Source organism: Pezoporus occidentalis, unplaced genomic scaffold (genome assembly GCF_034315485.1).
Source record: "Pezoporus occidentalis ecotype Australia unplaced genomic scaffold, CSIRO_AGI_Poc_V1 ctg11, whole genome shotgun sequence".
NCBI lineage: Eukaryota > Metazoa > Chordata > Aves > Psittaciformes > Psittacidae > Pezoporus > Pezoporus occidentalis.
The window spans coordinates 1,745,192-1,759,110 of NW_026912886.1; the positions used below are offsets into that span (position 1 = coordinate 1,745,192).

Genomic DNA, 13,919 nt, shown 5'->3' on the forward strand with positions numbered 1-13,919 from the left:
TTTTTGATGTCTCATGAGCTTGGTTGTCAGATCTCAGCGTGCTGCTGAATACGGCTTCATTTGCTACAGAAAGTGTTATCTACAAGGAGGCAAATGTGCCCTCTGCTGACTTCATCTTTGGCTGGAGTTTAAAAGCTGCTGTCAGAGAATAGACAGGGGAACTGTTGTTTGCAAACAAAACAAATTAAAATAAACATCTTTTATCCTAACAAAGCAATTAGTGTTGATTCGCAGCTTCCCTTGGTTCTTGTTTCCTGACCTTGAGCACATTGTGATGGTTTTGTGCTTCCTCGGACAGTTTCTACTTGCCTCTGCATCGATTAAACCTTGATCTCATTTATTATCTCAGGAAATGGTCTCAAGGTCACAGGGCTGGAAATTTAATTATGGTGGCAGTATATTAAGTGGCACATTTAAAGATGCTGAATCGTAGTAATTAATTTTTTGGATGGTGGTCTCTAGGGAACAGGTTTTCTCTGCACTGGGTGTTTAGACATCCATCATGCCCATTCAGCTTGGCAGCTGTCTTTTAGCTTTAAACTGCGTCATTATTCATCTTTTACGACTGACTTTAAAACACTAGACAAGTATATCCTTTTTTATTGTAATATATGGCAGATGCTTGTATTAAGCTATACTTCACCTTTGCTATAAAACATTAACAGAGGTTGCTAGTAGTTACCTGGGCCGGCCTCTAAATTGAGACAACAATTACCCTTCGCTGACATCTAGTGTCAAGATATGAGATATAGCTGGAGTGCTGAATCCATTGGCCTGGAAATCCTGCACTTCCCTACTGATTCAGGCTCACCCAAGAAGCTGCAGCGCTGGACATAATTAGTGGACACGAGGGATTAACTTGGCACTCAGTGTTGACTTTGTAGCAGCACGAGGTTATTGAATGAAATGCAGTACTGCCAAGGTCTTAAAAAGCTTGTAATGTTTAATGAAGGAATGGTCATTAAACTTGCTGGATCAAATATTAGGCAAGATGGAACTGGGAGGCATTTAATAAAGAGGCCTGGAAATATGAACTAAATCACATATACTCATTTAAACGGCTGGCTAAAGCCCAGAATATTTCAAAGTTGTTCACTGCTGGTTTGAGGTAGATGGAATGAGCTGGGAAGACCAGGAAGCAGGTTTTAGCTTTCTGTGTGACTTCACTGGACGTTTTTCTACTGTAGCATTATATTTCCTAAATGAAACACTTTCAAGTTCACACATTCTGAAATGTTCTCTAGGGAGCCTAAGGGCATTGGAGGTCGCATCGTGAACAATGTCCACTGATTTTAGATGAAGTCTTCATACCCTCTGTCAGGATGAACCTTCCAGAATCAAGACCAAAATATGAAACAGTGGATTTCAGGCTATTGTTACAAGAGTTGATCCTCACACCACTCTATTGGTGATACTGGTTTTAGAGGCTGAGATGAAGAAGAAAATCTCGTAAAGCTGTTGGGACAGCCAGAGAATGGAATTAAGTTCTAGGTACAGAATATTTGGTGGAGCGTTCCTCCTGAACCTTGTCACCTCTTCATCTCAAGACACAGTTCTCCAGCAATGGAAATCTTTGTGTATGCAGTGTTTGATCTCATAAATTCTTTCCCTGAGCCCATCTAGCTGTTTATGCTACTTGGCCTTTCTGTAGCAGTAGTATCTTCTTCTATGGAGATGAGGTAGATCTCCTTTTTGTACTGTGTGTTTTGTGACTGGAAATATGTAAGTGTGCTTGAGACCTTTAAATGCTGCATGCATGCAGTGGAACTGAAAAAACTAGGTTTCCTAGATGTAGGTGTCTTTTGAGTGCGCCTTGCTTCACTGACAAACTCTAGCAGCACACTGTGCTGCAGCTTAGCCAGTACCACCCAGTGGCTCATGTTAGTTCAGAGGCTTTATAGGCAGTATTAGTAAATGCTGAGCATGTCACTCCTCTGTGGCTGGGGGTTGGATCTAGATGATCTATAAGGCCCCTTCCAACCCAACCCATTCTGTGATTCTTTGTCAGTTCTCCAGCCATGGTCTGTGTTGCCAGTTTGAAAAGGGGAATAGCAAGCAGAACAGCAGGCATACCATGAGATCTCTGAAGTCAGATCTACAAAAGCATACAGCGTTTCCTAGCTTTACTTTGGTTTGACTGCAGACTTAGTGGTATGAAGGACATCTGCCAGAAGTGATAGCACAGTGGTTTCTGACAGAGCTGCATATGCAGCTTTGGAGCTGCCTAAATCTTGTTTAAGAGGTACTAGAAGGAAGACAAAAAGGGAAACAAACATGCCCTCCTGATGAAGTGAGGCATGTTCAGGGCATATGTGCTGGTGCATGGGCATGGGCATAGTCTGGATCCCTCTTTATGTCTCTTGCTTCCTAAAGATGTTTTTCTAGTCAGTAGGCCTCTTGCATGTCTTTTGTGGTCTAGATCGGTGGCTTCTCTGCACACAGGCTGTGAGATGCTCTCCAGAGCAAGGGAATATTTAACTTGGTGTACCCATGATTAGTCATCAGGTTAAGATTCTTTACTATGTGGGTGGTGAGGCACTGGCACAGGGTGCCCAGAGAAACTGTGGCTGCTTCATCCCTGGCAGTGTCCAAGGCCAGGATGGTCAGGGCTTGGAGCAACCTGATCTGGTGGAAGGTGTCCCTGTCTGTGGCAGGGGACTGGAACTGGATGATCTTAAGGTCCCTTCCAACTTGAACCATGCTATGATTCTACAATATGATGACAACTTTTGTAATTTCCTCTTAAAAACAGCCTATATGCTTGTAGGTTAGCTCTTTCCTACTTTCAAATACTGCAGTAGAATATAAAAATGGGGATTAATGTATCCTGGTCACTCATGGTTTTTTTTCCAAGTGTGTAGTCTACTCATGTGTTATTATTTGGGTATTTAGCCAGGCAAAGCAGAACAAATCAGAACTAAATACAGCTGCAAGAACAGGATAGTCAGAATGGTTGATTCCCCCCCCCCATTTCTCAAGAAGTTCCTTTGTTCAGAATCCACTGGATGTTGTGAAGAAACAAACGTTGCAATATAAGAACTAAAGTGGAATTGCAGTATTTGATGAGGATTATACCTGGAGCTTAGCAAGCACCAAACAAATTAAAGAGGATGTACAGATATTCTTTTTGTCAAGCTTATTTTTTCTCACTTCTTGTACCTCATTTTAATGAAGAACATTTAGACATTTGAGTTGTTACTCTCCACACTATTGATGAAGTCAAAAATGATTTGAATACATCTGCAAGTAAATATTGCCATCAGTATGTATGTACATGGGTATTCACAATGGAATGGGAACCAGCTGTATAGAAAGTTTAAATTTTGGAACGTGCAGAAGAGATGAAGTCAGTGTATCTTAAGTTAGCACTGTTGGCAGACTGATGGATGTATAATAAATAAACCATAGGTTAAGATAAGTTTATGCAAGTGATTAGGTGAGCAGCTGTGCACAATAAATGGAGAAAGAGAAGAAAAAATCATGAATGGTAATTTCAAAAGAGGCTAATGGTAGCAAATGAAGTTTTCATCACGAACTGCTTCTTCAGCTGTAGTCACAATCTATGTTTTATTCAGATTATTTTAGTGTTGGATTAAGTTACTGGCATTCTTGTTGAAACCAAGATAGGAAATGTTCCTGCAGTTCATGTGCAATGATGTACTGTGTGGATGGCAAAATCAGTCTGTTTCATGTCTTTTGTATGTCAACAAGCTCAACAAACCACTTACTGTTCATGTCTGGAGGCTTTTACCTAAAATGCTACGGTAGGTCAGCAGTAATAAAGAACAATTGTGCTTTTACCTCCTTTTATAACAGACTTGCATACATTTGGTTAATCAGAATTTCTCGTACTGAAAGGCTGGGTTTATAAAACCAAGCATGGGAGGTCTGGATCCAAGCTGTGCACCACCAGAACCTTCAAATGATGTATCAGGATCCACCCCTGCTTCTGAACCATCTCTTACTAGCATGAAACAGTCATTCTTTGTAATGACTTCTTGCAAATGTAAAATCCTGTTTGAGTAAAAATGTCTTTAAAAACATTTAAAAGTTATTCAGTATAGGTTCCTTTTTTCTTAGCTCTGAATGCCAACGTTGTAAGTTTCTTTTGTATGAGGTATGCAATAATTGGATTCCTACGTGTAAGAACTCTCTTTCAGCACTGTTTCAGTGCACGTGCACATGACTGATACCCTCATAACCATCCACCCTGAACTACATTCAACTTTCCTAAATGAGATTTTATTGGAACTGATTATGATCAGATAAATGGGTGACTTCACTAATGTATAATACACTTTTCAATTATAGAGTACGTATGAGAATTTACATTTCTTGTTTGATAGCATGATATTTATGTGACATATTCTGGATGAGATCTGCTGCTGTTTATATCATGGCCTTACTTTTCTCTTAAATCTGCTTTCAAGTTCTTGCAGTCTGTTTAATTATTTTGGATAAACAAAGATGTTACAAACCCAACTTAATTTACCCTTCAGTGGAATGAAACCTGCTGGTGGATAAATTCTGGTCCCCCGATTTGTTGCCTAAGGAGACAGATTCTGTCATCAGATTAGCAGATGAACATAATGGAGATTGGAATAGGGACTGTTGCCAGTTTGGTGAGTGCAGAATCAACCAGCCAGTATAAAATTGACAGTTGAGAGACTGCTAAAGAAAAATTGAATTTGATGAAGAACCAGCGTTTCTTCTTTCTTGCAGTAGATCTGAGTTATACCTCCTGGGTTAACAGTTTTCTTTACACACAGAGATCCTGCAGGATGCGCTGCTGATTTTGAGATATGGGAGAATAGGAGCATCTTTCCTGGTAAAGAATCACTGGACAGGGGAAGAAAGAGAAGTAGGTAACATACTTCCCCCCCAACTTTTTCCTCCTAATAACCTATGCAACTTTTTATCTGGTGTCAACACCCAGAGAGACAGCATTCAGTCAGAAAGGAGAAGCAGTCTACAGCTCCATCAATAGATTGTATCAGTAAATAGCTTTAAAATTTTATATTAAAAAAGAGCCAAAATTAAAATTGTGGGAATGTAAAATCCAATAGGTCAAGAACTGTGAAAAGTGCCAGGTTACAGAATTGAATTTTCAACTGGGGAACACATTCGAGGAAATCTGTTTTTCTAAGTTAATCTCTCTGAATGCCTCCAGATGATCAACAAGATTTCATGAAAGGAAACAACTCTGCATGTAATACAGTGTAAGGAAAGTCAAGGTAGAGGCTGGTTGTGTTGGAAAGCCATGAGTGCTCTATAGCAGTCTTCCCAAAAGGGTTTAAAGAAGAAAACAAACTTGCAAATAAGCCACGCAGTTGTGGCGAGTTGTGTTCCCTTCATGTTCCATGGCTCGGTGCTGGTTTCTTTTGGAAGTAGCTGTCTTTGGAAGTGGTCCTTCTTCCAGTCATGCACTATTTACGCAGCTGAAATGTGACAGCACAGATATTGCCAATCTGTTTCTGTGTGTATTTATATACATATATATATATAGTGTGTGCATACATTTACACACTCACAGTGTCCTCAACTGGCAGAAATTCCAACATCCCTACAAGATGAACAAAGAATTTATGCTTGGTCAATATGGCACTGATAGATGGTACTCAGATATTTGGCTTTTAATTCTTTAATAGCTTCCAGAAAATAGACTTCATGCTTGTACAGAAGCTCAGCAAAGAGCTGAGAACTCAAAGCTGTGTTTTTAAGGAACTTTGAAGACTATGACAAGACTTCATTTTTTTCCCTCCCTTAATGGCAAACAGAGGTAAGTGGCAATATATCTACTGCACATTTAACATTTTCAGTTGGTTTGAGTATCCTTCTGCTTTAGTCATTCCTGGCACAAGTCCACTGGACTTCAAGAAGGAATGAAGCAAGCTCTGGGGTTAGTTGAACAGTAGCATTTTGATAAGGGATACTGAAATTTATAAGGTTAAGAGCTTGTTAATAAAACATAATTGTGTGTACTTTTTGCTTCCATAAAATGATCACTTTATTCCAGTGTTAATACTCTTGTTGTGCAGAGACTGCTGCCATGGGTCTGTAACTTGTAAAAATAATGTGAGCTGATGAGCAACTTACATGGTCTTTGCCAAGCTACTAAGTTATATTAATAGCTGATCACAGCCTACTGCTTTATTAGGACAGCATTTTCTAAGCTATTGACAGATATATCAACAGCACCGTGGGGCATCCACAGCTTCTCTGGGCAACCTGTGCCAGTGTCTCACCACCCTCACAGGGAAGAATGTCTTTCTCATATCTAATCTAAATCTATCCAATCTAAATCTCCCCTCTGGCAGGTTAAAGCCATTCCCCCTTGTCCTGTCCCTACAGGCCTTTGTCCAAAGCCCCTCTCCAGGTTTCTCGTAGCCCCTTTAGGCACTGGAAGGTGCTCTAAGGTCTCCCCTTATGGAGCCTTCTCCAGACTGAACAAGAAGAGCCTCTCTCATCCAACTGTGAAAGCTGAAGGAAGCAATTCAAAGCACTTGCGTGGACAAACTATATATGGGCATGTTCTTGAACTCAAGATTTGTGACCTGAATCTGACTTCTCTCTCTAAACTAGTTCACTGCCTTCCAGTAGCAAGCTACTGAAAATGCAGGTAATGTGATTACGAAAAATCAAGTGCTGTGTAAAAGTAGTCTATGCACTTAAACCTGTGTGAGGCAAAGCAGCTATGTGAGTCTTCAAAACATAATTCTCTTCCTTCTTTAGCAGGACACCACCTCCTATTTAAGTCACTAACTATTCTGATTATTTTAGACAAATTTCCATGTGCATTCTCCTGGTGTCTCAGTAATGAGGAGTGTGCTTGTTCCAAAATAACCCTACTGCAGCTAAATGTGAGAGCATGTGTATCTGATTCATTTTGAGCTTGGAGTTTCTTGTACTGAAAACAGGAATACTCCCAAGAAGTAAATACTTAAATAAAAGCTGATGCAAGAAAGAGGAATGCTGAATCCACAGAATGCATTATTAACAGCTTGTTAGTACACACACTGGCTGAGACACATAGGTAGTTGTGCATGCTGTAAATAATTCTCCGGGTGTCAAAATAGTAGTGCGCAGGGTAATTGAACACATTGCAGGCAAAACGGCATGACCCATTTAATTTTCCTTTAAAATCGTGATTCATTCATGAATCAGTGCATAGCCGTTCTGAGACTGTAACAATCTATTAAAGCAGTTGGGCAAAACCCTTCTGACTGGAGGATTTCGGGTGACCTCTGTTCCTGCTGTCCTCATCTAAACTGGTGTATGCCTGTATCTATACACACATGAAGCCTTTACTATTCCTTTAGGTTTCCTTGCAGAAATAGCAAAGTGTGGTTGCTTTGCCACATCAACTTGAATTTTGTTCTTGTGCTTCTCCACAAAAGTAACTTCTTTTCTAGCCTGCCTTTGGCTATATGAGAACTTCCCAAGAAGCAGCCAGAAAGAAACCTGCTTCAGATTGAAGTTTGTGAATTTGGGCATGATCATGCAAACAGCCATGCAGAATTTATTTAACCTTCAGCCAGTTGCTTAACCAAGTTGAAATTATTGATAGCCCATCAGCAATGATCAAGATGGAGAGACTAAATGAAGAGGTGCTTTTGCTTTTTCTTCTCCAGTCTCCCCTCCCCCTGCGGCCCCCCTGTTTTTAATAAGAGAACCATTGATCTGATAACAGGACTTGAAATGCCGTGTCAGCTCAGCTAGCATGGTCAAGGAGCTCAGCTGTAGAAGGGAAATAAAACTGTTCAGTTACGGCTGCCCTCCAATCAGTCACAGGGGTAATGATGTTTGGCTTTAGTCAGGTTATATGTCAGTAAATATACATCTCTCAGACAGCCTTTAAGACAGCCTTAAGCTCATGCTTATTGTTTTATATAGATAGGGGTCGGATGCTGATATATGGTGGTCATAGGCCACTGAAATAAATTTCACAACATTCAGCTGGTAAAGTTAATCTCAATAGACGAGAATGCGACCGCAGTTTTGATAGAGTATTCATTCCATTGACAGTGATGGGACGCTTTTTCTCTGTGAGGTTTTGTGCAAATCACTCAAATGCAGATAATATTTTTCCCTGCCTTGATTCTAAGTTTATCACACCTGAAGTGAGCAGTTACATTCAGTCTTTACTGTAGAACCTTAGCAAGTTAAAAATTCCAGGCTCTAACCACAACTGTGGGCTATGTTCTGTTCACCCGCCATGCTCACACGAATGTGTGAATCGCACTGGAAGGCAGGGAGACCTCAGCATTCCAAGTTCTGAAAGTACTGGAAAATCCAAATGTCATCTCTCTCATATGTGATAGCGTGAACTCTGTTGCAGGAGCAAAGGACTGAGACAAGACCACACCAAAACAGACATTCTAGATATACAGCCCTATAAATTAAAATCTTACTTTAAAAATCTTACTGTAGACTGTGAAAAATATTTGTTACCATACTTTTTTCTGATGATAATATTTAAGTTTCCACTTAAGCTTCCTACTATTTGTATCTGTTTGCAAGCACTGAATCACACCTTCCATTACTGTAGATTGAATTAGTCAATAAATTTGCTATGTCTCTCAATAGCATTTGAGAGTTAAGATGCTCTACTCACCTTTTTTAGTAACATATATTGAGTTGCTATAAAAAGCAGAAAGTCCCATTATGCCAGCTTCTGCTCTTACTAGTATCCAGTATGACCATTCCACAGAGCAAGGAAATGTAAAAACACAGCCCAGATGTGTGTCATGTAACACCAATACAATTAGACAAGAATTTGTTAAAGCCATATGTAGTATTTATTCTGTAAATAAAACTTGCTTGGGGCCTTAGTGTATAATGTAGTGTTCATTTTTAATTCAGCAAAAATGTGGCTGTAAGTCTAGGGTTAAACTAAAGCATTGAGCCGCCCTGTGGTGTATCAGCCTTTAATCCAGACCTAGAATAACAAAACGGGTTTAGCTCAATTTAGTAGGATTTATCAGAGCAATGGCTTACTCTTTTATTCTGTGATGAAGACCAGGAGTGGAAACACAACAGGTGATGTCCAGGACTGCAGGCAGGAATGTTTGTAAGTTGAGTGTATATCAGGCTTTGAATGTTAAACTTTGTTAATGTTGTTTTGCTGTCTTTGGGTTTTTTTAAAGTTGCTGTAGTCAATGAACAATGACAATGAAAATAAACCAAATCCCTCCAGAGATCCAGGTCCTTTGACAATGAAGAAACCAAACCTCTCCAGAGATCCAGGTAAGCCCAAGTTCATTACCAGTGAGGGAATGGCACAAGCACCGTTTGTATCTTTAAGACAGATGGAAATTCAGGAAGTGGGAGTGAGTTCAATTTGTATGTGATGTTGAATTTAATCTTCATACTACTTCTGGGTGTCTGATTATAAGCATACATGTGTTAGTCACAATGTTTAAGTATGTGATACAGAGTCCCCTTTTCCGTGATTTAAATTCTGGATTGCTTCTCTGAGAGCCCAGCCTGCAGTCTCTGGTCCACCAGATCTCACTGGAAGACTTACTACCTAAAGGGTACAGGCAAAGTGGTTTATCCTAATAGCTTCAGACTGCCTTAAATGGACTAACAAATCCAGCTCTAGAACAGATCAGGTGAATTGATATGAGGCACATCCCATTAAACTTAAATAGACGTTATTACCCGCTCCCCAATGGTCATTATAATTTAAATGAAATGAAAATACCCAGTTCTTTGATTATAAAATAGGCAGCAGCAGAAGTATTACTGCATGTTGGAAGAACCCATGTTCACATGATTTCCACTGAGGAAAAAACAGTGCACTGAAATTTGAAGGAGACACTCACTGTGGTTCTGGGGCAGACACTGACTTACTCACACATTATGAACAGCTGCAGCCTGCAATTTTTGGTGCATGTGCTGTTCCTTAAATTATTGCTTATCACCTTCTCATTTCTAAAGTAGCCATTAAAATAAAAGCCATCACAGCTATTTAAAATGTATGTGGTCAGTACGTCAGTTTCCTACAGACAGGTTTCCCTGCACATTTGATAAGTTTCAGTTGCCAAATAATATGATTTATGAAATATTCTGGATCATATTAAGATTGTAGAATTCATTTTTAAAGGAAATACATTTACATCTTTGGCAAAATTACAGCTTTTCAATGGTCCATGAAACATACTTGTGTTTTATGACATGAAGCGCTGCTGAAAGATGGAAAAAAAAGTTGTTCACTGCCACTATCTTTTACAAAAGAAGTTTTCCGTTTTGTTTATCACGCTTGAAAGGTGTTATTCTTTATTGGCTGTACAAAGATAACTTTATTTGTGATCTAATGTTTAGATGCAGTCAATGGACATAAAGTTTTGATGCGTGCTACGTCATTGTTCTCCCCACTGGTAAAAGAGATGCTGGTTTTTTGTCCTCCATTTTATTTACAAAGTAATTCTTTCATAGTTGGCAATATGCCTCTCACACAGGTATTCCAGTTGTGTGGCATTTGTTTTAGCATACAAATTGAACACATTTGGGGTTTCTGGTTGCCCTCTGAGAGCTCAAGCTGTCCTGCATGTAACACTGTATTTTCATGTCACTAAGCTGACATTTCCTAATGAAATAATGCCCCTTCTAAAAACTTGACGAACCTGTCCAAACTCCACACTAGCACCTAGGGCCTTTGTCTCCCTTGAGCCAGTTACTGACTTCAACAGCAGTCAATATAATACTGAAAAGTTTTGGAAACCCCAAACTAAGTGTATAACTGTGGGCTCTGATATTTTTATTAAAGGAAATTCTGTGTTTGCTTGGGGTTTTATTTGCCACTGATATAATTAATTTATGCAGCAGTGATTGGATTCTATAAATGTATGACCACCTTTTCTTTCACAGATTTCTTGATGGATTTTATTTATGGTGTTACTGTATTATGTAGTGTTTATCAGAACAGTTTGGGGAGCAAATGTTTTCTGATAGGTATCGTGATACTGAAACAAAATTCTCACTGGTCTGATAAATGTGCCTTCAGGTAGCATTGTACAAGCAGGCGTTTAACACACAGGCCTTATTCACAAGATTATTAATTGGACAATTTTAAAGAGTTTTTAGTATGCTCATCTGTCTGTCGAGTGCTTTTCCTTTCTTTACCCCATGATGTTATTAAGACGCTCTTCAAAGGTAGACAACTACAGTATGTAGGTAATACCAATTTGTAAAACCAAGACCACTGGATTTGCTTCATATTTCAGGGCATGGGAAACATGCAAACAAAACCAGCTTATGTGATCTGCAGCCGGTCTGGTTTTGACAAAATGTGCTACAGATGATGTAATCTGTATTCTGTAGCATTTTCATTTTTAAGATTTAGAATTAAGCTTAGAGACTGTAATAATCAGAGCACTGCTGTTGTATTTGCTAAATGCTGATCCAGGTCCCAAGAGAAAATGACTATATCATCAATACAAACCTAACAGATTTTACCTTTTAAATCTGCCAGGAAAATGTTTATGAGACTTTGAAATGTTGCAGAAGCTGGTTTTTATCCTAGTTGGTATTTGTCGTGGTTTAAACCCAGTCAGGTAATTCGTTCGCTCACTTCCCCCCCTTTCTTGCCCTCCCCCTGCTCTCGGAGGGACGGAGAGGAGAATCAAAAAGAATGCAACTCCCACGGGTTGAGATACGAACAGTTTAGTAACTAAGGTATAACACAAATCACTACTGCTACCACCAATGATAATAATGATAAAGGAAATAACAAGGGAAGAGAATACATCATCTCACCACCAGCCGACCAATAACTCGCCCCCCAGGCCCAACCAAGCTCCGACCGATACCTCCTCCAACCCTGCAGTCCCCCAGCCCTTCCGGCTAACTCCCAGTTACCTCCTGGGCATGACGTGCTGTGGTATGGAATACTTCTTTGGTCAGTTTGGGTCAGGTGTCCTGTCTCTGCTTCCTCCCGGCTTCCCCTCCTCCCTGGCAGAGCATGAGGCTCACAAAGTCCTTGGCCAAACCAAAACATCGCTTGTTATCAGCTCTGTTCCCGAGCTGAAAGTCAAAACACTGCACTGCACCAGCTACCAAGAAGGGGAAAAATGACTGCTACTGCTGAACCCAGGACAGTATTACTTTCTTTTCCCAATAGCTCATGTTCATTCAAAGGAGATGCTCTAATATTCTGGGATTGTATAGCATTTTCAAACAGGTTTTCTAAGATATCACATGCACTGAATGACATTTCAGAAGCTTTTTGATGCAAATGTCATCAGCTGAAAAATTGCAACTATTACCAGGAACCCCATAGTTAAATGAAATCCTCTATGTGTGGAAACTGAGTGAGAAATGAGACTTTGTGTTTGGACTATCAATAGGCATGAAATTATTCTGATACTTTCCATGTGATCATTATATGTTAAATTTCACCCGGTAAGGCCCGCTTTAGGGAAGTGCTTAGACAGGTATTTCAAGCTATCGACTTCTTTGAGCATGTGATTAAGAGCTTTTTGAAGAGTGACCCTAATTATCATTCCTATGACTTAAATAAGGTTGGCTGAACACCTACTTAACTTGGGGAACAAAGAGTCAGCATTTCATATTAACATATTAAAGGTTTGCATTTTCCTCATTTCATGTATTAAGCTCATTCCTTCAGAGAAGGAGGAACTGTTTTAACTGGTTTTGACCAGTTTGTCAGGGACTGCAGGTCAGGTTTAAAAAAGTGTTAAGTTACAGGTCTCTGAATTTTCTATTACAGATTTTACTATTGGCCAATTCTGACTGTTCTTGTGTTTAATATTGGATCAGTGTCTGGAAAGGCTTTCGTCTGACGGGAACATACGATCAGTAATGACTTTGATATTTTTGGTCTTGCTGAAACTTGTCTGTCTTTTAGCACTTCTTTCAAGGCTTTGAAATGGCTTCTGTGTTTTGAGCAGTGTACCTTGCATTGAGTTTCAAAAGCTTCAAATCCATACATGGCATCCTTAATGTCAATGATTCCAGATCTTTCTTCTTCTACATTTCCTAACAACACATACGCTATCATCCGGTATCATAAGCAGTTCTCCTGAAAGCTCACTTCTCAGAATAAGAGAAGTTTGATTTCCTATTTTCTTCTGCTGTTTTAAGAAAATGCATTAAACCACTTGTGCTGTAAAAAGCAGCTCTCATTTAGGGCATGGCTCTAGATAAAAAAAACAATTTTAAAAAAGCTACTGCTGCTTTATAATGATTTAAAGAAAAGTAAAACAAGTTCCCTTGAGTGGCTAGGGCCTGGTATGTTTTACGTGGATACAGCTAATTCACCTGAAGGAAATACAGGTCTCTTAAGTCTCAAAAGCACCTTTGAAAGCACTGTAAGTTGCTATCTCCATGGATGCCCAAATTTTTGCTGCTGTGACAACATTAGAAAAAACCTCAAATCACACCCTTTTCTGTCCGTACGTTGGTGTGACTGTTCAGTATTGATTATTATTTCTGTGCTGTTACAGATCCTTCGTTGCAACGTGATGATCTGTAGAGAACCATGGAAATAAATATTTGTTTTGCTTCTTACAGATTATTTTTGGAGACAGAAAAAAACTTCCCTGGCTATTTTTCTTATGGCCTGTTAAAACACAAAGATGTCTTCAAGAACTACTAATGCAGGTAGTTGTTTAACATTTCATAATAGACTACCTCAGAACTACACCGATGTCCAGAAAATGGAGGGCAAATAGTCAAGTAGTTTATATAAATGATCTGGTAGTATAGGTTAAATCTATGCAAAAATATCTGTGGATTGGGTTTTGGATTAAGTTTTTTCTACTCAGATTACGTTTGCTGAACAGGTTGTCAACCCTTGTAAATAAAGCATCTTTTTCTTACTTTTCTTGCCCATGCTTAACCATCTCCAGCTTACTCCCATCTCTGGAAAAAACATGAAAATGTTAGGGAAAAAA

The 13,919-nt window shown here is 39.4% G+C and overlaps 1 long non-coding RNA gene across 1 annotated transcript in view; it reads left to right on the forward strand.

Moving 5' to 3' along the window:
* LOC134167708 (uncharacterized) overlaps nucleotides 1-13,919 on the forward strand; it is a 234,945-nt gene that overhangs the window by 207,466 nt on the left and 13,560 nt on the right. The window contains exons 5-6 of the long non-coding RNA XR_009966263.1: nucleotides 9,147-9,246; nucleotides 13,537-13,626. This is a non-coding gene — a long non-coding RNA (uncharacterized LOC134167708). The remainder of the gene's footprint in view (nucleotides 1-9,146; nucleotides 9,247-13,536; nucleotides 13,627-13,919) is intronic.